This window comes from Cibotium barometz, chromosome 3 (genome assembly GCF_041138505.1).
Source record: "Cibotium barometz isolate CiBa-2024 chromosome 3, ASM4113850v1, whole genome shotgun sequence".
Taxonomy (NCBI): domain Eukaryota; kingdom Viridiplantae; phylum Streptophyta; class Polypodiopsida; order Cyatheales; family Cibotiaceae; genus Cibotium; species Cibotium barometz.
This window is the reverse complement of record NC_141048.1, coordinates 55,284,266-55,309,752: the sequence shown is the minus strand read 5'-3', so window position 1 is coordinate 55,309,752 and position 25,487 is coordinate 55,284,266. Positions and strand designations below refer to the sequence as shown.

General features: G+C 39.3%; 1 long non-coding RNA gene across 1 annotated transcript; it reads left to right on the top strand.

Moving 5' to 3' along the window:
• The first annotated feature begins 18,220 nt into the window (after positions 1-18,220).
• Positions 18,221-18,867, top strand: LOC147640277 (uncharacterized). Its single transcript, XR_015269691.1, has 3 exons — positions 18,221-18,333; positions 18,430-18,567; positions 18,744-18,867. It is a non-coding gene; the product is annotated as an uncharacterized LOC147640277 (long non-coding RNA).
• The last annotated feature ends 6,620 nt before the right edge of the window (positions 18,868-25,487 follow it).

Sequence of the window (25,487 nt, the reverse complement as noted above, 5' to 3'; positions counted from 1 at the left end):
GGCCACCTCCTTAACCGTATTTTGGGACTGTTGTTGTTGCTGCTGCTGGCGAAAATTCTGATTACCTGTTCGGCCACCTCCTTGATCGCGTCCAGGGCCTCCTCTACCTCGTCCTCTACCTGAACTTATGTAGAAGGCCTGTTGCTCTGAACTGTTTTTGTTTTATGAAGACTGTTGGTCTTCACCCAAGCTCTTCTCTTCTATAATCAGCATAGACATCAAATCTGTAAAGTTGGAAATGTTTTCTTGAGTCTGAATAGACGGCTTGAACGCCTTGTATTGTGGCCCGAGACCACGTAGACAGACTTCCACCTTATCATCATCATCTACTTACACACCAATAGATGCAAGGGATTCCACAATACCCTTTATCTTCAATGCATAGTCATTCACAGACATGCTCTTTTTCTCCACAGTATGAAGTTCATTCTTCAACTGTATCTTATGTGCCTTGGTATTTGTTTTATAGAGTTTTACCAAGGTGTCCCATGCCTCCCTGGGGGACTTGGCATCCTGAATGTGCCCAATCATGGTGTCCTGTATACTAATGGAGAGCCAATACATAACTTTCATGGCTCCTTGGTTCCAGTCTTTAAACTCTTTCACATCTGCAGCAGATGTCCGGTATCTCCGGTGCCTCTTCATGCTCACCTTCTATGTAGTCCCAATAGCCCTTTCCCATCAGGAAATTCACCAACCTGAACCTCCAAGCATGGAAGTTGTTCTTATCAAGCTTTTTAGCCACAATCTGGGTTATGCCATCATTTAACATCTTGCCAGACACACAATTTTACCAGAAACAGCACTCTAGTTTGTCCTGCACAAACTGCTGTATTTCCTGCAGCGGTACTGTAGTACTCTCAAATGTCACAACGAGTGACTTCAATATGCATACATACACCCAATGGCAACTGTTGACCTCTTTGCAGCACCCACAGTGTTTGCACAACCAATCTGTCTTCTTGCAGTTCTTAAAACAGAGTTCTGCAGAGAATCGATGACTTACCCGCAGTGCTCGAAATCGCCTGCTTTCTGAAAAACGGAGGTCGAGACGCGCCCGAAACACGTTTTTGGCTCGAAAATTTTTGTCCTATAGCTTTACTCCCATGATAGGACAATATAGTTGCCCTATAGCTTTACTCCCGCGAAGAAAGCTCCTCAATCAGAGATCGTTTGCCGGTGCCTCCCGTAGAGCTCCCGACAAGGGTGTAGTCACCAACACAAATAGGAAAGAGTAGTTGAAGCTCTTACCCTCGTACCGCTTCCTGTGGTTATCTTGCTTGCAGCTCAGCCCTTAGCATGAACCAGGCTCTGATACCATGAAAAGATGTAGGGGGGAAGAGAGCTTGAGCTCTTACAAGCACACACACACTCACAAAACCCTAATAGAGAACACACAAGGTGAGAGGCTGAAAATCTTCTTCTTCTTCACTCAACACTCAACACACCATATACAAAGATAAGAGTACACATAATATGAAAGGTACTCAACCAATACATACGAGGGTTCTCTATAGTGTGAACCCAACTAAATGAGCTGGCACTATAACTATGCCAGTCTCTAGAATGGCTGTCACACAGCCTGTCATCCCACTGGCCGCATATCACCCAAGATCTCACCAACCATGCCAGTGGTGTAAGTGTGGGGCCTATCCCCCAGGCGGGTCATCAGTGTCCACCGCCTCACTAGACGAGCTCGATATCTCAACACCATCATCCTAGCATTGACAGGAGTATAGGCAACTGTCGGTGTTCGATTGATACCCAAAACTTGCTTGGTTTCGAACCACCTAGTCGGATGAGAGGGGACTAATATAACTTTTCCCAATGCGATAAGCTAACACTGGTGTGTTGCGCTACCCATTTCACTAAGCTAAGGAGATTAGTAATGATAGCAAAGAGGTTAGTTCCTACGCCTAACATGATTCCTAACGTAACTCCTAAACCTGTTTTCAGATAGGAGTCATGTCTAGATAGGAATGACTCTCAGTCCAGATTCCAATTAGAAGACATTTCTAGAGAGGAAAGTACTTAACCCAGACTAGGAATCAGATAGACTTATACAGTATAGAATAGAGAATTGTGCACATGAATCACTGAATCACTAGAGTCGATGAGGCTTAGCCAAACAGTACAATGTAGTAGTATCTCATTTATCACTCTCTACTCTCTTCTCTAATCCGTGTTTCTCAAACCTCGGATAGTTCCCCTTACTTTATTTTCATCTTCATGGGGACTACCCATTGTCAAGATCAATTACAAATTTATTACCAGAAAGTAGATTCCAAACCAAGAGTTTGTTGCCCAACGGATACACTAGGTGGCGACAGCTCACAGTTGGATGGCCGCCAATGCCTGGTGATCAATGGTGGACGTTGCGCTAGCAGCGACACCCACAATAGCTTATTGTAGTTTTTTTTCACTTTAAAGGATCTCAAACCTGTTAGACTATGGTGGAAATTCATTGTTGTGATTCATAAAGAGAGAGACAGGCTAACAATATTCTTGAATTATAATAGAGTAGTACACGGGCTTTTATAGGACATTTGGGAGAGTTTTGGATGACATCAATGATGAGGTTTATGAGTGAGGAGTCAACTCCTAACTTCTCTATACATTTTCATGACTGTAGGATACCTGTTTTGACTTCTTATGGGTTGTATACCTCATGTACACATGACTTATGACATGCCCTATACATGCTACATGCCTTAGGATTTGGACTTAGGCTTACAGAGACAAGTTTAGGCTTACATTTCTAACACCCCCTTTAAGAGAAACTTGTGAACAATGATTTTTTGCTTTCCAAACAACACTACCCAATATACTTGGCTTAGCCTAACAACAATCCTCCATTGGTACATGTAAGAATGACCTTGAGGCCTTGGAGTCATGTAAGAATGCCCCCTAGGCCATTCTTCCACATGTTGTGCATGAAATGGTGGATATTTGAGGCTTGGGATCATGTAGGAATGGTCCTCACACCAGTTATGCATGAAAAGAAATAGAGCCCTCCCTTTTAACATTGCGTATGTGTACTCTTCTCTACAGCTACAAGAGTGTGCATACACAAGTGGGTGTACACAACAACATTGGTAGGACTGATTTTTGACAAAGTACTCCATACAACTAGTGTTACCACAATATGAAGCTTGGGCCAACATAGGGTAGACAATGGCAAACAACATTTATGCGCACTACATTGGTTAGGTCTTACCTCTGGACATTTTTGTTACAGGGCAGTGTCTATACCCTTACAAATATGCATGACACATAACAAGTTTTTAATGAGGTAGTAACTTGTACACAACACAGAGATTATTTTTCTTGACATTTTTGTGCTTTGTTACTTGGTGGAAATGACCTCTTTATGATTTTTCTAATGCAAGAGAAAAATTATTTATGATGACTACCTTTAGTGGGAACATAGGCTAATGAAAAATGGGACCTTCGTGACCAAATGTGAAAAAAAGAATAAAATCTAAGCGCGCCACAGGGGATTTGACCATAGCACATCGTTGCCAAAAATGAGCCGAGGTAACCTGCAACGCACCGTCCGAAAAGCAAACCCACCATGCCCTGTTCTTCATAGCAAGCTATGGAGAGATTACTTGATGATGATGATGCCATGACTTCACTCCTTCTCCTAGTCCTTTTGCACTTCTTGGATAAACACAAAAGTACAATGATCAACGCATTGTATGGAGCTTGAACCCATAGGCCGTTGAGATAAAACCAGCGTGCCCACGGATGGATGCTTTCAGGCATTTGTGTTGGTTTCTTGTTGAGATATTTTCAACACCAAGAATGAAGAAGATTAAGCCCTTGTGTTGATGGATGATAATTAATATAATCTTGGCTTCTTCTTCTACTTCTTTTGCAGACTTGGGATAGCTCGACAATTCAAAATCATCTACAATGCCTAATTAAACTAATAGGATTTATCAAAGATAGTAATGATGGCTTGATAAACTAAATTAACTTTGACTAATGAAGACCCTAACAACCTAGATGCTGTGATAACCTATTAGTTTATGGTGGAAAGTCATTGCTACCATTCATGATGAGAGAGAGAGAGAGAGAGAGACGCTAGCAATATTCTTGCATTAAAATAAAGAGAGTAGTACACGGGTTTTTATAGGGCATTTGGGAGAGATTTGGATGACATCATTGATGAGGTTTATATGTGCGGAATCAACTCCTAACTTCTTTCCACATTTCCATGATTCACGATACCATTTTTGACTTCACTTGGGTCGTATACCTCATGTACACATGACTTACGACATGCCCTCCTATACATGCTACATGCCTTAGGATTTGGACTTAAGCTTAGGGAGACAAGTTTAGGCTTACATTTCTAACAAATCCCTGAGGGTTTAAGTGATGACCTTTTCTTGGTGGAGATAGCACTAGATGACCCTGGCCTTAATCTTGTGCAACCAGAACCACTTCTTTCTTGAATAATCAAAAATTTTGTATTTGGAATCTTGATTTGAACTTTTTGATCCAAACATGTGAGGCCTATTCCATCCCCCTTTTGTTCTTTGTCCATGGAAAATCCTCTTGAAAAAACTTGATGGGTTTGTCCTAAGTATATCTAGTATTGTAAGCCCTCTTCTTGCTACTCACCTAGGCATGCCCAATCCCAATCTTCTTATCTGCATGACATAATTGTACATCAATGGGCTTGGCATATGGATACCTTTTCCTATCCCTTTTCGTTGCATTGATGGGGGCCATCCTTGCTACAGACATGTGTGGCTCCGTTTGCTTTGGGGTAATGGATGCATCCTTGAATACAATTTGTTCAGGCTCTCTTGATCTTCTTCTTCCACCTTGACTCCATTTCCACCCATATGGTGGTCTACCTAATGGTTCTGCTATGAACTAAGTCCTCTCTTTTATTGGAAGGTAACTCTATTAGCAAGGGGAACTAGCAGTCCTGCTCTATGCATGAGCTTTTGCTTCCTCACCCGGATCCTTGTGTCACAAGATTCCGCCACTTCCCTGCACTACTCAAGTTTCAGATGAGGGGCTTATTCTTGGAAATGACTCTTCTGCATGGGAGCTTTTTTTCTCTTGTTTTTGTGTGTGAGACACATCCAACTAGTTCATAAATTATGCAATGTCATCTAAGTTGGATGGTGTGACACTTGTTGCCTGCTTAGCAACCTGAATCAGGCTTCGCATGTGGTTGAGAGTTGTCTCTTTCCAGACACGTGCTCTTTTGTGCCATCTCTTCCTGGAGTCTTTGCTGCAGTGCTTCTCCTTTCCTTTTCTCCTTTTTGGCCCAGCCTTGGAAGTCTTCAATCATCTTCTCTTTATTCAGCACTTCTAAAGCATGTGCCTTCTTCATGGCTTGGGGAGTTTACTATAAGTAAACCCTCTTTATCATGTGCATTCAAGGCCCTTATTTGTGATTTTTTCATGGATAAAACAAACCCTTTTGTTATTCAACCTTTGAATAACCCCTTTAAATCATAACCTTCTGTATGTAAAAAAATGTGTAAAAAAGGAATTTCAAAAATTCCTTATGTTGAACCCACATGCTACGCTTACATATTTATGAGTAAACCTTCCCCCCCCCTCGGTGAGATTCATGGTCTCCACTTGTTCTTTCCTTTTCTTGACTTTAGCCTTGGATGCCTTTAGCTCTTTTGCATGTGTTTTTCTCATGGCATCCACTTGATCTTGTCTGTTCTTTAGATCTGAATCCCTTGTTGTCAGAGTGACATTCAGCTCATTGACTATCATTCTTTCTCCTTTTCCTCTTGTATTCTTGGCAAGGGTTACGGATTCTAATTCCTTCTTGAGGGATTTTATTGTCAACGCATATTACCATTGTTGTTCCTTGAACTCATCCACCAAGCTCTCCAATTGTTCAATTTTGGACGCCTTGTATAGTACAAGCACCTTTCCCTTCCCCTCACACTCCTCCTTTGGTTTCTTCCCATCACCCTTCATAAGAGTAAATTGGTCTTTCTAGACCTCCACTCTATTCTTGAGTTGCTCGATCTCCTTCTGTAAATTTTTATTTTTTTGCTTGCACTTTCCCTGCCATGTCCTGTCTCCTTGCTCCCTTTGCTATGTTCAGCAGTTCTCAAGCTCTTGTAGGATTTGATTCTATCAGTTTTGCAGTGTCAAGATTTCCACATCCTCCATCTGGATTCCTATCTTGAGTTTGGAAGGGAACCATCTACCTATAGGCACGTGTGGGGGCTTGCATTGCCATTGTCAACTTCTTCAAATATTCAACCCATACATCATTTAGGCCTTCGACCGAATGGTTTTCCCATTGTTCCATTTTCTCTGCCTTGAGCTCGTACATCTCTCAAAACTCTTCCACATCCAAGACTGCTAGTCTGGCTTCCACCTTGTCCTTATGTCTTCCCTGGCCTCGTGCACCACTCTTATAATATTGATGTGTTCTTCTCTCAGTGGGAGGATTTGGCCCTCTGCCCTTGCTTAGCTTTCCTTAGCCTTGTCTACTTCTTCTTTCAGTTTCTTGTTTATCTCTTCATTCCTTGCCAGGGCCCCTTTTATCATTATCACCTCTCTTTTTTTTTCTTCATTCTCTTTCTAAAAAGATACAGGGAGGAAGAGAGCCTGATCTCTTGCAAGCACACACACTCACAGAAACCCTAGAAGCAAATACACAAGATGAGAGGCAGAGAATTTCTTCTTCTTCTTCTTCTTCTTCACAACAAAAAGGTTTTACCAAAAAGATAAGGAAAATATAACATAAGTACTAAAGAACTATGTAAATGTGGTCCATAATTTGAAGACGCTAAGTGAGTGATCTAGTAAGAAAAGTATACCATAACTCAAAGGTGGACTAGTAGATGGTGTAGTCAAGCTGTAGAATCACTCGCAAAGATCTATCATGTCAGCATCCTACCAAACATGCTAGTGATGTAGGTGGAAGAAACGGTCACCCAAGCATATCATAAGTGTCATCTCATGTTGAACCTGACATCACAACACTTCCCCTCAAGCCCCCAACTCCATCTCTAGAACTCCAAGAATAGTTCCAAATCTGTGAAGCTTCTTTGCTCGCAATGTTTTCATGAAGATGTCAGCCGCTTGCCCCTTTGTGCCAACATACATGAGATCAATGTCTCCTGCTATAAGACCCTCTCTCTGATGAAGTGATAGTGGACCTCCATGTGTTTGATCCGTCATCTCATGTTGAACCTGACATCACAACACTTCCCCTCAAGCCCCCAACTCCATCTCTAGAACTCCAAGCATAGTTTGGAATCTGTGCAACTTCTTTGTTCCCAATGTTTTCATGAAGATGTCAGCCACTTGCCCCTTTGTGCCAATATACATGAGATCAATGTCTCCTGCTAGGACCCTCTCTCTAAATGAAGTGATAGTGGACCTCCATGTGTTTGATCCGTGCATAGAAAATTATGTTCCTTGCCAACTATATACTATTAAGGTTGTCACAATAGATAGCAACCTGTCTGTGAACCTGCAATCCCAAATCACCAAGTAGCTTGCACAACCAAGCTACTTCATATGGTGCCATTTTAGCACCCTCATACTCTGCCTCTGTACTTGACAAGGTAACTATTGGTTGGTTTCTTGCTGCTCCATGTTACAGCACCACTCCCAAAGGAGAACATAAATCCATGGTAGATCTCCTATTTGTGATACTACCAGCCTAATCTGTATCGATGTATCCAAACACCTATAACTTCGTACCAAGATCATAGAAGAGACCATAGTGTAATGTAGACTTCACATAGCGCAATGTGTGCCTCAGACCATCCAAGTGTGGCTTTCTAGGAACTTGCATAACTTGACTCTCCAATCCAACTAGATAGTTCAAATCTAGCTTGGTGAATGTCATGTAAATCAAGCTACCCACTATCTTCTTATACAAACTGGGATACTAGGGTTCTCTAAAGGTTATAGCTTATGGCTTATGCAAAGAGATTATGACATGCATAAATCTTATGAATGTCATAATCTCTATGCATAAGCCATAAGCCATAAGCTCTATGCATAAGGCTTATCCATCGAGCCTTACACATAGAGCTTTAGGCATAAGTCTTATGCATTTCATACAATATATGCGTAAGGGTCTTTGCATAAGCCATAAGGCTATATTCATAAGGCTTTATGCATAAGGCTTATGCATAGAGCTTATGGATTATGACTTATGCATAGAGCTTATGACATACATAACGCTTATGCCTAAATTTCTATGCATAAGGATTATGCCTAAAGCTCTATGCATAAGGCTCTATGCATAGAGCTTATGGCTTATGGCTTATGCACCCACAGAGCTTATGACATGCAAAAGGATTAATATAAGCCATAAGCTTGTAATCCAAATAAATCATAGGAGAATAAAACATTTGAATCCCTGGCACCCTAGGGTGCAAACCAAATAAATGAGAAGAGTAAGAACATTGGAGTTTAGCTCAAGAGATGGAATGATGCTTGAGATACTCGAGTCTAGATATGTAGATAGGACACGTAGACCTTTTTCACTGCTCTAACACAGGAATGCTTAAAGCTTATATAACATAAGAACCGTCTAATCTTAAATAATATAAGAACTCTTAAAGCTTTATGCATAAGCCTTATGCATAAAGCTTGTTTAAAGCTCTATGCATAAGGCTTGCATAAGCTCTATGCATAAGGCTTGCATAAGCTCTATGCGTAAGGCTTATCCTCCATAGGCTATAAGGCTTATGCATAAATCTTTCTTAAAAATCTATGCATAAGCCATAAGCCTTATGCATAAAGCTTGCCTAAGTCTTATGCACAAATCTTGCATAAGATCTGTGCATAAGGCTTGCTTAATTCTCTATGCATAAAGCTAAATGCATGTATTAAGCTCTATACATTAAGCTTAATGCATGAATTAAGTTTAATGAGACTTAATCATATATTAAGATTAATGAAGCTTAATGCATTTATCTCTATGAATGCATTAAGTTCTATACATTAAACTTAATACATGCATTAAGCTTAATTCACATTACAGCTCTAATGCATAAGCTCTAATGCATTAAGCTCTATGCATGCTTATTGCATTAAGATCTAAGCTCTATACATAGAGCTTAATACATTAAGCTTAATTCATGCATTATAGCTCTATGCATAGAGCTTATGCATTAGAGCTGTAATGCATCCATTACGCTCTATGCATAGACGTTAATACATTAAGCTTAATGCATTAGAGCTCTAATGCATTGACCTCTATGCATAGAGCTTAATGGATTAATTAAGCTTAATTCATAGAGATTAATGCAAGAAGCATACATAAAGCTTAATGCACATGCTTAAAGCTCAATAAAAGAAGCATGTTGCATAGAGCTTTAATGCATTAACCTCTATACATAGAGCTTAATGGATGTATTAATCTTAATTCATAGAGATTAATGCAAGAAGCATGCATAAAGCTTAATGCACATGCTTAAAGCTCAATACAAGAAGCTTGCATTAAGTTGTATGCATAGAGCTTAATGCACTAACCTAAACCTAAGCCTAAACCTGGTAGCTAAGGGTACAATAAACAAAAAGCTTGCATTAAAGAATACAAGAAAAAGAGAGCTTACCTCTGTATTGTCAAGCCAAAGGAGACCATTATTGCAAGGCCTACACAGTGTAAAATGGCAAAAGAGTGATTAGGAACACATTTAATGAACTCTACCATGAACAAAAACAAGAGACATTCAAAAGACTAATACACATTAAGCATGCTCACAAAAATGAGAAGCAAAAGAAGATAAAAAAGGTTAGAAATCTAAACTTTAATCCTAATCTCATTATGTTTCCTATTAATCATTAAGTTAATCATAATAAAAAAAACCTGGATTAGGTCACACTATCACTTGTAGAGTGATGAATAGGAATAGAAAGGGAAGAGAAAAAAGAAGGAAGAACAAATTAATTAGGGTTAACCATAAGAGAACAATACCTTCAATACCTTCATTAGCTCACACCATAGCGATATAGTGATAAATAAAGAGAGAGAAATAAATAGTAAGATGAATAGGAAGGGGAAGGGGAAAGGGAAGAATAATATAAAGAGTACAAATGCATGTGATAGAGCCAGATTGATGGAGGGGATGGAGGCAGTTCAATCTCTCAAAAACAAAGGAGTGGAGGGAGTTTTTTGGGGAAGAAATATCGACGTCAACGGTGCTGCAGGTTTGAAGAGTTGAATTTTCCCAACATTACTATAAAAGACACCCAGTTGGCCTTATAGTGATGCTAAGAAAATTCCAGAGAGCAAACCATAACATATACCATTGACACTTCTAGATTTAGTGCATGTATTCATATTTAATTTTTTAATTGCACACTTTTTTTCCCCAGTAGAGATGTCTTCTACTAGTTTGGATAGTGATGGGTCACCATTAATTGGAGGTCTAGAGTGTTTGAGAAGAAGAATCCATTGTTCATGTGCAAGATGCAAGAATTCTTATGTGCGTAAACGTCGAGCGACATTGGAGAATATTAGAAAATGGGGATCATTTAAACCAATGCCAACTAACATGATGATGCAAGCCAATTCCTCAATTTGTATATAAACTTATGAGATGATAAGTAAACTCATGGTTTGACAACTAACATGATGAGGGAAGCCAATTCCTCAGTTTGTATATAAACTTATGACATGATAAGTATACTCATGGTTTGACATATGTAATGTTGAGTGCCATTTTTAAGCATGGTTCATTACGATGAGGAGGGAATGGACATTCGTGAACAAGTACTACACAATATGCCTCATTATTCTGTAATTGAGGGAAACTTGAGGAAGGAGTATAAGTGCCGTAAGGAGCGCTTGAAAAGTGGAGCATGTTACGTATATTTGGAAGACCCAGGATTTCCTCCGCATGAGATAGAGGAAGAGGATGTCATGGTGGAGATGATCACTCACTTTTTTCTAAGTGAGGGTAAGGAAGAGACACCTAACTTTGAAACACATGAAAGAGGGGATGTGATACACAAGGTGGCTAACACACCATTGTATGAGAGTTCAAAGTACTCAACTTTGCGGGCATTCTTGGAAATCCTCAACTTCTTGTAAACAGACAACATATCGATGAAGTGATAATAGTGTGAATAGCCTACTCCGATTATTAAAGACGATGCTCCCAACAAAAAATTTGATGCCCACCAAGAACAAGTGATGCTCAAAAAATACTTTCCAATCTTGGTATGGATTACACTCAAATTCATGCATGATGTAAGGATTGTGTACTATTTACAGGTGCCTTTGCCAATTTCATGCAATGTCCAATTTTTGGCGAGGCTTGTTATAGGAAGGATTTACAAGGTGCAAAAATTTTACAAAAGTTCCTATTATACTTCACATTCAACAGATGTTACGGTGTCGATCCATTTCTTAGTTAATGATGGCATGTGAACCATAATTTAATCGATGACATGATGAGGATTCCTACTAGCTCACCAACATTGAGCCAGAGTTCAAAGACGAGCTCTGTAATTTATGGCTTGGATTGGGTATGGATGGGGTGAACCTGTTTGGATTGAGGTCTACATCATGGTCCATATGGCCCATTATTGTTGTGAATTATAGTATTCCTCCATGGATGTCCATCAAGAAGGTTCATGCGATACTTGTGCTTCTTGTTCTTGGGAAACACAACGTAAAGAATATGGATGTATACCTTGAGCCCTTTATTGATAAGCTTTAGCACTTAGGGAGGAGAGGCATAAGGGTGCATGATGTTTCTCATCCAATTTCATGTCGCAATGCCATGGTCAAGGGTATCTTGATGTGCACTATGCATGATTTTCTAGGCTATACAGAGTGCTGAGCCGTCATACTCATAGATTGACTCTTATCTAATCTTGCACAAATGTTTCATTTATAACTGTAAGATCCCTGACCCCACTGTGCAACGAATCTGGGGGAGCTAGTAGCAAAAGTAGCACTTCTTACGCGGGGCAGGGTCCCACACTCAGGGCCTCACCCACGGATATCCAGACATGAGACTAATCCATCGGTTCTTCCAAAACTGCGAACTCCGAAAAACTTTCCTTGCCCAAAAAGCACGGGTGATTCCTCTAGGATAACTTTTCTCTAATGTAGTCAAAAGCTCGAACTAACTGAACTGATCTAAGCAAACCCGTAAGTCCCATAGTCAGATTAGGGAAAAGATTATACTTGGATCATAGAGACCAAGTTACTCTTTTTTCCTCATTGAGAGACAGAGCCGTTGATTCTTTTCCATAGAATAATTTTTATGCAGGATTTACCTCATCTATCATACTAAACAGAAATTGAGTCTTGAATTACGAATCCATCTGTCCAGCCTAACCCCATCCAGTCCCATGGGTTAGCCAACTGCCCAACAACCTCTGTATTGATGGGATTCAATTAGGAATTTGGTTAGGTTTTGTCCCGGGTACTAGGGAAAAGAGTTCACAGGCCCCCCTAGCCGGATATTCATGCAAACATTAAACTAGTCACACCACTTACACACCCAATAGTGATGGGATCTAATCAGGAATTTGGTTAGGTTTTGTCCCGGCGGGTACCAGGGAAAAGAGTTCTCAGACCCCCTAGCTGGATACGTCCTCCGATGACTCCATCACAGCAGTTGCAACTTTAACAGATAGGTCTCCACGACCTCATTCACAAGATGGTCAAAATACTTTCCTAGCATTCTTGACATAAAACAGTCATTTAAAAATAAATTTCACATACAATACAATTCCAACAATATTTCCATCTTTTCTCATTACTCCGCATCCTTTCACATTAGACCCCATCTTTTCTCATCTTACTACAATTTTATTTTCTTCATCGATCCCTATCACAGCTCATCATTCCCACATCAAATCACATCCACATCAATTTACACGTCAATCCACATCATCCAAACATCCATCCACATTAATCCAAATCAAATTATATCATCCACTCATCAATCCACATCATCCACATCAATCCACATCATCCATACATCAATCAACATCATTCATACATCCATCCACATCCACCCACACGTCAATCCACATCATCCAAACATCCATCCACATTAATCCAGATCAATTTATATCATCCACTCATCAATCCACATCAATCCACATCATTCATACATCAATCCACATCATTCATACATCCATCCACATCAATCCACATTATCCACACATCCATCCACATTAATCCACATTCATTTCATAAGCATTCCCATTCTCATCATCTTTTTCTATCTCATCACTTATTTTCTCATTTATCCTCATCAGGTCTCATCCACTTGCATCTACCCATACATCTCATCACTTCACCACTTATCGTTCATTCACATCCTGATTCACATCACATCTTGATTCACATCACATCACATCCATTCACATCCTGATTCACATCACATCACATCCATTCACATCCCTTATCATTCATTCACATCTCGATTCACATACTAACACATTCATTTACATCCTATATCATTCATTCACATACTAACACATTCATTCACATCCGTTTCATTCATTCACATCTCGATTCACATACTAACACATTCATTCACATCCTATATCATTCATATCTATCCAATTTACATCACATCACTACAAGGGATCGGGCTCATACCCATGCTCCTAGCCGCTAAAAATGACTTGTGAAAAAAAGTAGCGGGCCCGTGTATCAGCGCGTGTATAATCACAGCCAGAGACATGCGTGTAAAAGCGCGTGTATATGACTTTTCAGACGCACTGATACACGGGCGTATACACGCGTTCTGTCAGTTCAGCTGCGCTTAGACGCGCTGATAGAAGCATCTATACACGCGTTTTGTTAATTTAGCTACGCTTATACACGCGTATTTCATAGATTTGACGCGTCTATACACGCGTGTTTTACAGATTCTCCGCGTATATACACGCGACTTTTTGCAGAGCTGACTTGTTCATACACGCGAACAGAGAGCCAAAAAAAATTCCAGAGAGTGCTATTTTGTACTTGAATGATGTTCCAGCATTCCAGCACCCAATAACACTCTCTGGATTTTTTTTTTTGGTGCATTGGACCATCCACGAGGAAGATTAAGACAAGAACGACATGAATGCATACATTGTCAATACACGATTCAAGACAGACATGAATGCAATACTATCAATTCACGATTCAATATTACTATCAAAATTTTATGTGTACACATATATATAAGGGAGTCCATATGTGGAAGTAGCCCATGGCTTCAGTTACAAAAATATATATACAACCACATCCTCAATATGGAATGTGATACTATAAGTCTGAGTACTACTCAGACCCAGATGATGACTCGGTGCTCCCTCCATGCTCAGATGAGCTCACATCGGTCGGAATGTCCGATGAGTAGTGCTCACATCCACCCTCTGTAGTGGCGGCGGGTGGATCATCAGCAGCTTGTGCCTGTTCAAGGAATATATAGTATATAAGTATATATATATGTAATTCAATAAACCAAAATCATTCGTTTAGAGTTTTCAAGTACCTGTCGACTGTATGGTCTCATGGCCATCTCAAACTGCACATCCGTAACACGTCCCTCGGCTCTGAAGATGGCCCACGTGTCACGTCTGGTATGCCGACGAGCATACCCAGTATCATGGGCTGTGGGCTTCCTCCCCGCCGTAACCCGTCGTCGCTGTATCATAATCAACAAAATTTGTAAGATTAAAACAATCATAGAATCAATGAATTAAGTAAACAATCAAATAAAGTGGCAAGATACTTACGAACTCTCCCTCCCATGACTCGACGCCGCCAGATCCGAAATTCGAAGATCCAATGGTCTCCATCTGGATCCGTCGTGCCTCCACATGCTGCCTGCTCTTCACGCCACCCTCTGCTCGTTTCTTTGCCTCCTTCCACTCGCGTTTGTGCGCAGTGGCAGGTTTCTCGGCAGGATAGCCACCCGCAGCTACATTTAGCCCATCATCGTATGCGAGTTTTTTAAGGTGAGATCTTTTATTACTTAAGATTACCCTTATTCGCATCCTTCCCCATACATCCGAGAATGTAGCATGTGGGGGATTGGGGTACCGACTATGTACAGCCTCTATCACCTCCCCAACTAATCGGCTATTTTGATCTTTAAATTTAATAAAACAATTTCTATACAAGTTTGATACTACCCCACGCATGTACTCCATTACCTCTCTCCCCCTCGCATCCATCACTATCTCGCCCCTATCTGTCACATCATAGCAGATCACTCCCTCCACCTCGCTCATCTCCTCCTCATCCAAACTGTCTCCTCTAACTCTTCTCCCTCTATCTCCTCTCTCAATGCGTGCCCTACTACCTCCCCCACCAAAGCACCCACCGCATCCTCCACTCCCACTCTTCCTACTGCTGCAGGTGGAGTCACGACTGGGGGATTGTCTACATGACGGTGGCTGTGAACCCTGATGTGACAGTGGCTCTGAGGGAGTACGTGATGGTGGCTGTGAGCCCTGACGTGATGGTGGCTGTGAGCCCTGACGTGACGGTGCTTGGGAGGGTGTGCGTGACTGTGTCTGGGACGAGGTATGTCTCCTCGGTGGGCGTGGAAGAGGAGAAGCTGCATGCCGACTCGTCGAACTCGTAGGCATAAACGGCAGTGGAGTGCCCTGGATACTCATGGTAGGGGTATAGACACCAGGCATGGAAGGAGGGGGATGGGCATGCATGTACTCTGTAAGCTCAACTGGACCAGGATGGCGCCCAAAATGATTTAGCATCTCCATCAGCAATTGCTGTATGCAAATGGATCGGATGAAGAGCCTGGAATATCCATAAAGAATCTGCAAAAATAAAAGTATATACATGATTGCATCAAAGCACAAATACAAGCTAGGCGTACATATGATTTTCCACCATCAAACTGACATCACTATCTAGAGAATTCACATCTTCAACAACACTCAGAACTATAGAGTTATCCTCCTACAACTCTTCCAAAACTATATCACTATCACCACACAACATCCTCATGTACATCATGGGCTGTCTCTTGACTCACACAAATACCATCATCCAAGTCATATATCAGCTCTAAGACCATAGAATGGAGAATCACAGTTGCGTGTATACACCCGTCCAGAAACACATGTATACACCCGTCCAAAAACGCGTGTATACACCCGTTTAGAAACGTGTGTATACACCCGTCCAAAAATGCGTGTATATGCACGTGAACTGTCTGTGCAGACAAGATACACGCAGACATACACGCGTTCCTACACGCGACCTGCAAAAATTTTTTTTTGAAAGCGACCGACCTCCAACAAATCGTCCTTATAAAAGGCCCACTATTGCCCCCTATCACAATCGTTCACCAGATGGCAACCAGAGAAGGAGAAGGACGGAGACAAACCCATAAAGGAAAGAGACAATAGCATAAACAAATCTGAGGAAAGAGACAGGGCAAAGGACAAACTGACTCACCTCTGAAAAAGTGAGTCTTCTTTTTGGTCGGTTTCCTTCACTCGTGTGTGCTCCTTGTCTGCTCCTTGCACTTAGGTTTAGTGCTTTGTTGGAAGAGGCGATGATGAAGGAGAGCAGATCTATTTTTTGAAAATGTTTATTTGGGAAAGGCGGGTTATTTTTAGGTTGAACAAGTCGTCGTGTGTAAAAATGCGTGTATTTTTGCGTGTATAATAAATCAGCCACGTTTATACACGCGATTTTTAGGATTTAGCTACATTCATACATGTTCATACACGTAATTTTTAAGATGTAGCCGCATTGATACACGCGATTTTAAAATGTAGCCGCGTTAATACACGCAATTTTTAGGATGTAGTCGTGTTAATACACGAGATTTTTAGGATCTAGCCGCGTCAATACATGCGTTTTTTTACTTTCATTAAAAACTCATTATGATTTTGCGTTTTCTAATTTGTGTTAGGATGTCATCAACCTCGTCAAGCAGTTCTGGTGAGGATGAGACAATGCGTCATCGTAATCGCGATGTGTGGTTGGGACAAAGGATCAAGTGTACATGTAATCGATGTCAAGGATGCATTGTACGAGCACGTCGAAATACCTTGAATCACATCTCCATGTATGGAGAATGGAATCAAACAGGTTTAGAGGTGAGTAGATATAAATTAATAGTATTCAAATGACTCATGGTATCCAAATTAAATTAATGGAGTTGTAATATATATACTCTAATTGAAGCAGGATGGAGTACCACACCCTAACATGGTGCCCTACGCGCGCGACGAGAGCACGCAAAGCGTCGACGAGATGATGCTGGAGCTTCGGGATCTATTGTCAGAAAAGAGTGGGAAAGGAATGACAATAGCCCTGCACCCCACGAAGTTGTGGAAGAGGAAGTGCTTGATGATATGGTGCGGTATCTTTTTAAGGATGATCCCAAAGGTATGGACGTCGATGATATGGAAAAAGAGCATCTTTACAAGGTTTCATCGACACCGGTTTTTGAAGGGTGCACATTCTCTATTTTACGTGCTTCACTTGAACTACTCAATATACAAATAGTTTATGGATGGAGCAATGCAAGTCTTGATGCATTATTGAAGTAAGCATTCTAACTTGCAAATTTGAATTAGTGTTTTAGGGTATAAGGTTTAGGACTAATTGTTGATATTGGATGCAGGCTATTATCAACCAAGGGAAATAGACTACCCACCTCAAGAGACATAGCGAGGCGCTATGTGACATCTCTTGGAGGATTGGATTATGATTGCATACATGCATGCGTCAATGATTGCATTCTCTTTCGTGGGACGCATAAGGAGGCTCGACATTGTCCCACTTGTGGTGAAGCAAGGTATAGAACATATGTGAAGAGTTTTGATGTACCTCGTAAATTCTTGCAACACTTTCCTATAATTCCTCGCATCAAACACACATGTTCAAGTGCAAATCCATAGCAGAGCTCATGTCATGGCATTCCTCACATCGATCGGATGATGGCATGTGGAGAATTCCCGCAGACACTCCTACTTGGAAGCATATTGAAGATGAGTGGCCCAGCTTTAAAACAGAGCCCAGAAACTTGAGACTTGGCCTAGGTATGGATGGAGTGAATCCATTTGGTTTCAAAAGCACCGCATACAGCGTGTGGCAAGTTGTGTTGGTGAATTACAACCTTCCATCATCAATGGCGATCAAGAAGAGACATCTTGTGTTATCCCTTCTAATTCCAGCGAAACATAAAGTCAAGCATATGGATGTTTATCTCAAACCGTTGATTGATGAGTTGGAGGAACTATGGAGAGGTGTTGCAGTGGTGGACATTAGTAGGCCTCCCTCCTCTCGACACTTCGACTTAAAAGCAGTGTTGATGTGGACAATGCATGACTTTCCAGGATACAGCGATTGTTCTGGTAAGAATTCCAATTACCTCCCTACTCTAATACTATTGGCTATATTAATTATAAATATTGACTTTATTATTCTAACTTTTATTTATATTTTAACAGGTTTGAAAACATCGGGTAAACATGCATGTCCTGTTTGTGGCCCTTCGTTAGTACATGAGTATGCTGACGGTTTGTGTAAGACCATATTTGATAATCATCATCGATTTCTCCCGTCAGATCATCCTAAATATGTTGCTAGTAAGAGTAACATTCCTCCACAAACACTTCGTGCAAAAGATTGGAAGCGTATTTGGGAGTCTACAAATATTCTTCCTCTAGATGGCATGAACAGGTATAGTAATGTTTTTCAATCTTGTTTTGTGTAGTCTCTAATTGGATTAAAGGTCACATAGAGAAATATATCCCTTGTGTAGGTACTCCATTTTTTTTCGACTACCATATTGGACCCATCTTAAGATCAACCATCTTCTTGATCCCATGCACATCTTCAAGAATGTGGGATCTGGTATTTGGGAACATGTTATTGGTAAACGAGACAATGTTAGCTTACGAGAGGACTTGCGGGTTGCAGGACGTATGCGTCAAGCTTGGCCACGAGAGGAGGGTGGGCACGTTCGTCTTCCGCCTGCACCATGGATTATATCAAAGAAAGAGGAGAAGCAGGTAAAGCAGGCCATCACCACTTTGCGCACTCCCACTGGATGCATGAGATCATTGAAGGGAGCCTTTACAACCACTAAGAAAAGAGACGTTGAGCAACTATATGGATTGAAGTCCCACGATTGGCACAAGATGCTCCAAGTAAGTGTTTTCCAAGTCTTGTACGTTGGAATTAAATTTTGTAATGCCATAAACCATACATACATGTGCTCTTATGTGCGCAGTTCATACTACCTACTAGCATCGACCATTGTGCAAATAAGAGTTTGAAAAAATGTATTTATAAGATGGGCGAGCTTGTGAGGTATGTAAAACCCATGTCAGATCACCCTTCATTATACCTTGCAAAAAATGAAAGTGCATGAGGTATAACGTACTATTCATTTATTTTTTAGATATGTTAGTTCCAAAGCAATTGATCCAGCCACGTTGGATGATGCGCGTGTTATGGCAGTGGAGGTGGTTTGTTTGGTAGAGGAGACTTTTTCGCGAACCATTCTCACAAGTCAACTACATCTCATTGTGCATTTAGTGGACGAAATTGCTTTATGTGGCACTGTGCATGCACGTTGGATGTTCTTCCTAGAGCGCTTCATGAAGACCTTAAAAGACTTTGTGAGGCAAAGTGCAAGGCCCGAAGGAAGCATGGCCGAGGGTTGGTTGATACAAGAGTCTCTTGTATATATTTCAGAATTTCTTGGTCAGGTGGACAGCTCTTTGCCACGACTATGGAGCAATGAAGAGGACTTGAGGATGACCTCTATTGTGCGTCAAGGAAAAGGACAGAGTAAAGTAATTGACAGAACATTGATTGTTGATGATCTCAATTTCACTTGCATCCTTAATAGTGATGTGATGAGCAGATGGGTTACAAGATATGAGAAAGCAAAGACAAAAAGGCAAGCAGAAAGAGCTCTCTTTCGGAGGCAACATGGCTCTCATAAGACGGACCCTAAGCATCTAGCAACACTTCCGAATGATATCCATGTTGATTGGTTGCATGAGGAAATGGAGAGAGCAGAGAGCGACAAGGGGCTGCATATTACGACAGAAGAATGGGAGTATACACGAGGATGCATGTTAAAGGTACATAGAACTAATGTTTTGCATTAGTTGTAAGTGATTTGCTTTTAATATTTATTCACATTGCTTACACAAATATTGCTTCTATTTTGGTCCAGTGCACTATGTTCAATGCTATATGGTGTGAAGGCAAGCATTTTCGAACACAAAGAATTGATGAAAAGAGGAATACACAAGATTGCGGTGTCATTAGTAGCTTTGAGGGAGCTAATGAAAAAATGGATGATTATTATGGCACAATCCAAGACATATTTAGGCTTGACTTTCATCGCTTCTTTGTGTGTGTTTTGGATGTCAAATGGCAAATGAACGTGGTGGGAAAAGGGCCTAATGCAATGATAAAACGCCATGCAAGTGGCTATGTAACTACTGACTCTACAAAGTTTTGGTAAACAAAGAAAGATAGGCTCGTATTGCCACAACAATGTGAGCAGGTATGCATTTTTTTACTAATGTGTTTCATGTACATATATATCTAAGCTCGCGTACCCCTTGACTTTTGATATGCTAATTAATTACTGCAGTATGTGTATTTGAGTAGGTTATCTATCTGCCAATGGTGTATGACATTAAATGGTGGTACATCATCCCTATTGCACCACGTTCCAAAGTGATGTATAATACATTCACTGATATGGAGCATATGGAGGATGTAACAAGCCGCAGTGAAGATGATGTTGAACATGCCAATGAAGATGTTGTGATCGATGATCAAGAAATAAGAGATGATCATGATAATGAGGATGAGCGTGCCATTTCTCATGATCATGAGAATGACCCTACCATTGAGGATGATGGTGATGTTGATGAGGATGATCAGGACATCGATACCACAGAATATCGATAGCAAAATAAATTTAATCGTAGCCTTACAAATTGATCAAATGGATATTGATGTTGATCGTTTGGCAAGAATGGATCTTATTGAAGATGAGATCGAACCCTAACCAATCCATCACTGTATCATTCTAAATTGATGACATTTCTATTGTATATGTTGTCTTTTAATTATCTCATGATTTATTTTTGAATATATTTCATTATTGTAAATGCATGTAGTGGGATTGTGTAATGATATATACTCTAATGTACTATGAGATAGTTTAAAGAAAATAGTTTTTAATTTTGTAAAAGAATTTACTTTTTCTTAATAAAGCGTGTATTGATGCGTGTATTAATGCGTGTATATACACGTGCTTATACACGCGTTTCTGAAATTAGTATACACGCGAATTTACATGCTAGTATAAACGCGCTGGTAGATGCCAATATACACGCGAATTTAAATGTCAATATACACCCGCCCGCCGATACTATTCAAATACATGCGCGACCATACACGCGCCCGTAATTTATCGCGTGTATGGAACGCGTGTATGGTAGCATTGTCTTGTAGTGCATCTCATCGCTTCAATTCGCGTTCATATCCATCACATTTACATCCACATGTATTCTCCGACATACATCCACATCCATCCATCCATTCATTCACATTTATTTGATTCACATCACATCTATTTACCTCTCATCCTCATCATATCTATTTACCTCTCATCTTGTAAGATTCCTCCCCCACCCCCTTTTTGATGTCTAGTATCTTTCCCTGTAATCAATCCCTCTTCAGAAATATAAAGACCTTGTTTCTATCTGTTTTAGCCTAGAGAGAGAAAAATATTCTAGAGAGAGAATATTCAGATTTTGAATATTTTTGGATAGAAAAATATCTCTTCTAATTTAGATGAGTTCCCCTGAAACAGAAATTCAAAAAGAATTTTCCAATGTGCAATTGGAATTAATTGAAAATAGCTATAAAGAACCTTAGCCTAAGGGTCTAGATTTTCAGAAATCTTTAGACTATGGTCCAATTAAGGTTCCTATGGACCAATAGCATCAATCCATGTGTAGGGAGGAGATAAATCCAACTTGTAAAAAGAAAATACCCAAAAATGAGTAAATGCTCACATGAGGTGAAGAGTTGAAAATGTACAAGGTTTATTAGTAAAAAAAAACTATGAGCAATATTAAAAGTATGACATATGTAAGAAAGAGGAGTTCTTTAAAGGAGGTGCATATTTCACATAAGATGAAGAGTTGAAAATGTACAAGGTTTATTAGTAAAAAATTATGAGCAATATTAAAAGTATGACATATGTAAGGAAGAGGAGTTCTTTAAAGGAGGTGCATATTTCACATAAGATGAAGAGTTGAAAATGTACAAGGTTTATTAATAAAAAATTATGAGCAATATTAAAAGTATGACATATGTAAGGAAGGGGAGTTCTTTAAAGGAGGTGCATATTTCACATAAGATGAAGAGTTGAAAATGTATAAGGTTTATTAGTAAAAAACTATGAGCAATATTAAAAATATGACATATGTAAGGAAGGGGAGTTCTTTAAAGGAGGTGCATATTTCACATGCTTGAATGAGTTTTAAACTCATAAAAATTGAGATATTTCATCTCTCCTCTCTCCTCATTCAAGTCTAGTTCCAAAAAGTTAGCTTAACTGACCTAAAAATGGTCAAATATTGACCAAACTGATTTAGAAAATTCTAGAATCAGTTTGTTTGGTTAGGAGCTCAATTTTTCCTATAAATAGAAGCCTCACCCTTGTTGAAAAATATATAGTGTTTATGCATCGTTACTCTACTCCACCTAAGCCAAGAACTGTGAATTCATTTAATAATTCACTAGTTTTTGGAGCTTCCCTCTTTCTTCAATCCCCATTAGTGGCTCCATCAACATACTTAACCAATTGATTGGTTGGGGGCCTCTACCGTGAACAAAGAATCAAGCAAGTTGTAAGGTAATTAGTGAATATTCATCTTTCTATAATTTCTCAATGTTTCTCTCTTCTCAACCCCTCTCAAGCTTGAGAAGTTTAATTGGTATGGTTTTTTTTAAATGCTATTGAAGTTTGAATAGTAGTGAAGAGTTACATAATTTAATAAATGCTATTGAAGTTAATTTTTATTTATGTTTAAATTCTAATGATTCTTATGTAAATTCTCTCTCTCACTCGAGAAATGGTCATACTCATGACCCATTCTCAATCCAAATCAAGCTTTTCATAAAGCTTTTCCTTAACCCAAGATAAAGCTATGCTTGAGGCCAAATTAATGGCTTTTTCTTATGCTTTTAGTTTATGTATATTGATGATTCAATCCATTATGGATTAAGGATCCAATTAGAGAATCATTTTAATTATTTCCTTAATGATAAGCTTTATCCCTTAGAAAAATTGAGATTTATCAGTCATAGCAGCGGAGCTATGGCAAAATTTTTATAAAAATTATGCATAAAAAATTTTCATTCAAAGCATAAAAAGAGGACTTCCTACCATATTCTAGGAATCATCATCCTAGATTAATTGAAAGAATTTCATTATAATCATGGAGAAATTGAATTTTAATATTATGCATAAAGGATAAATTTTTATATCAAAAGTGTTATTTTTACCATTTTTATTTTCATGCATAGAAGTATGCATAATGGATAAATTTTTATATCAAAAGTGTTACTTTTATCATTTTTACTTTCATGCATAGAAGTATGCATAAAGGATAAATTTTTATATCAAAAGTGTTATTTTTACCATTTTTATTTTCATGCATAGAAGTATGCATAATGGATAAATTTTTATATCAAAAGTGTTACTTTTATCATTTTTATTTCATACATAAAAGTATGCATAAAAGAAAATTTTTATATCAAAAGTGTTACTTTTATCATTTTTAATTTTCATGCATAGAAGTATGCATAAAGGAAAATTTTTTTATCAAAAGTGTTACTTTTATCATTTTTAATTTTTATGCATAGAAGTATGCATAAAGGAAAAATTTTTATATCAAAAGTGTTACTTTTATCATATTGGATTTCATGCATATAGGTATGCATAAAAGATATTCTTTTTATACTAAAAGTATGATTTTCCTCATAAATGGATTTTATGCTTAACTTAGATGCATAAGAGAAATTCTTTTATTCTAAAAGTATAATTCCCTACCAAATTGAAATCATGCATAAGAAGATGCATAAAAGATTGATTTTAATTTCGAAAGTGTTAGTCTCCTTAAATGGAATTTATGTATAAATAAATGTGTAGAGAAATCTTGTATCAAATAAAAGAATTCTCTTTAAAAAAAAAAAAAAGATATGAAATGTGATAAGATGTGATAAGAGGTGTATGAGATGTGATAAGAATTGATAAGATGCGTATGGAAAGTGATAGGATGTGATAAGAGGTGTGTTAAGAGGTGATAAGATGCTTATGAAATAAGTTAGGATGTGATAAGATGAATTAAGATGTGTATGGGGGGATGAGGTAAGAAGTGTATGTGATAGGATAAGATGTATATGGGTTGTGATAGGGCGAGAATGGATGTGATGTAAAAGATTAGATGTGAAGGTATATGGGGTTATATAAATGGGAATGTGAAAATGGATGTATGTATGTGGATGTGTGGATGTGGAGATGGGAGTGTGGATGTATGAACGTGAAAATGGATATATGCATGAAGATATATATGCATAGATGTGAATGTGGATGTAAATGTGGATGTATAGATGTGAATGGGATGTGGATGTATAAATGAAGATGTGAAAATGGAGATAAGCATGTAGATGTGGATGTATGGATGTGAATGTGGATATGGATGTGGATGTATGGATGTGGATATGGATGTGAATATATGATATGTGATGTGAAGGAATTTGAAGTGAAGAGATGGAAAATGAGGTGATTGGATGAGTACACATATAAATGGAATGTGGAATAAGTAATGTGGATTAATGAGGAACAATGTGGAAAAATGAGAGTTAATATAGAAACTGTAATTGTAAACTGTTTGTAAATGCTGTTTGTAAATGGCTGTTTTATGTCAAGAATGCTGGGGAAGCATTTTGACCGTCTTGTGATTAAGGTCGTGGAGACCTAACTGATAAAGTTGCAACTGCTGACGGAGAGTCAATGGAGGACGTCTCGCGTAGCAAGGTCGATCGAGGTCTTGACCAGCCTCGGTTCGATTAAAATGGTGAGCTTCCGGTACGGTGGATGAGGGACCAAGGAAGCGGCCTATGAGTGAAGCGCTAGGTCACCTGCGAAGGATCCTAGAGGGTGCTGACCATACGGTGCTCGGGCTCTGGGTCGCCTAGGATACCCACGCGTGCGTCGAGGAAGATATTGGAACAAGGAGTAAGAGTTGTTTTGTGAAACCGGGCATGGATCTGGTTGACTGACCTTGCTGGTCCTCAACGGATGAGTCCATGGCTCTTTTATATGGATCTGTTGGTTGATCTTGCTGATCTTCAACGAGAGTCCATCTTGATAAATGATTATATTGCCGAGTATTATGGGCTAGGAACTATGGAAACGGCCTCTGTGTGGACAGGTGGTGAGCGTTCTAGTTGCCAA